The following is a 1,959-nucleotide window of genomic DNA, read 5'->3' on the forward strand; positions in this document are numbered from 1 at the left end:
GCCCACTTGAGGACTGGCAAGTAGACTTTGTGCAAATGCCTAAAACCAGAGGGAATTTCAATTTTTTATTAGTTTTTGTGTACAATTTCCTGAGATGTTTAGAGTACTCCACTACAACTGAGAAGGCAACTGAGATAGTGAAATTCCTACTTAAAGAAATAATTACTAGGTTTTGACTTCCTCACAGTATTCAAAGTAATAAAGGACCATCATTCACTTCAGAGATCTCCCAGAAGGTTGGGCAGGCACTACAAATAACATGGAAACACATGCATCATGAAGACCTCAATCTATGGGAAAGGCCAAGAAAATGAATCACACAATAAAGAAGACCCTGGCAAAAATATACTGGAAAATATATTTGAAATAGAACTAGTCTACGGCCATACCACCCTGAACACACCCGATCTCATCTGAAATAGAACCAGGTACTTCCCATCACTTTGCTCCAGATTAGGGTAGTACCCAGAACTGGGCTTAAGTTAAGCCCTTTTGAAGTAATTTATGGGAGACCCTTGCAAATCTCTGTTCTTGGAATGCCCCACCCTGTAGATTTTAAGCATGAGTGGAAAATAAGCAATATGTACAACATTTAGGGCAAACACTAACTATTCTCCACAAGTTTACTCATTGCAGGACCACCTACCCACATGATGAGCCCTTACCCTCATTTCAACTGGGTACCAAGTCTTACTAAAGGCTTGGAAGACTCAAGGACCTGAAGAGTACTTAGCCACACAATGCACTGGTCCTTATGATGTCCTACTAACAACACATTCTTCTCTGAAACTTTCAGGAATTAAGCCTCAGATCCACCACACAGGAATAAAACAGGCACCACCTGAGGAGAATTTGAACCATGCTGCTGTGGTTGATGCTGAGAAGGAAAGCTGGACCTGCACTCAGAAAGGACATTTGAAGAGAGTAGGTTCTGATGCAAAGTAACAATGTTTCTTTACTTTATTTATGTGTTTGCAGTTTTAGGGATTTTTAGCTGCCAGGTACTGAGTTTGAGTGTGGTCCATTCCATTGTTAAAAGGGACAAGGACTGAAACTGAGTTAGGTTATTCCTAAGGACTAAGTAAGTCTATGAAAGTTGCAGAAGATGTATAGAAAGTTGTGAGGTGTACAGAAAGCTAAAAAAAAAAAAGTTTTGCGAATGTTGTACAGGCCATAGAAGGGTGTGATTTTTTTTGAAAGGAAAGAAACTTCAGTGCTTAGGTTGAATTATTCTTTGCTTTTTGTTTTGTTGCTCCCTTTCTGATCTTTTGGGAACTTGTGGGACTTAACTGTTTTGTTTACACTGGGGATCCTCTGTCTCTGCTGTTAGGTACTCTGCACCATTTGGACCTTGTAAAGGTCATTTGCAGTACCAGTTGACATGAGAACATGTTTCTGTTGTTTGGGGCTTTGTGCCATTTGGACCTAAGAAAAGTTGTCTGGTCCCAGTTAGAGCTGGCTGAGATGAGACTAGTTAGCAAGAGGTCATGTCTCTGCCAGGAGACCAGTGGACATACTGGTAGGCAAGAAAGTGCCTCTGCCATTGGTTCTTTGTGTCATTGGTGCCAGGTGGAATCTGGCTGGGATGAGAACATATCTCTGCCCATTTGGGGCTTTGTGCCTAGAAAAGGTCATCTGGTGCGAGTTAGAGCCAGTTGGGATGAGAGAATATCTCTACCATTTCAGCCTCATATCATTTGGGACCTGAGAAAGGCCATCTGTGTGACTAGTTAGTGGGACCAAGTGGTGGGAGACAAGATTCTAAGGCTAATTTTAGTCTCCTCTTATTTTTTAATTTTTTTGTAATTCTGTTGTTTGTTTGGTTTTTTTGCTTTGGATATTTATGTTTGTTTCTGTTTTGAAGAAAAGTGAGATTTCCCTGGGAGAGTTAACACTTCACACCAGAAAAAAATATAGCTAGTGCCAAACCAGACTACATGGCCCTATGGCGGCCAGTTT

This window comes from Artibeus jamaicensis, unplaced genomic scaffold (assembly GCF_021234435.1).
Source record: "Artibeus jamaicensis isolate MK-2021 breed Jamaican fruit bat unplaced genomic scaffold, CSHL_Jam_final contig_414, whole genome shotgun sequence".
Classification (NCBI taxonomy): domain Eukaryota; kingdom Metazoa; phylum Chordata; class Mammalia; order Chiroptera; family Phyllostomidae; genus Artibeus; species Artibeus jamaicensis.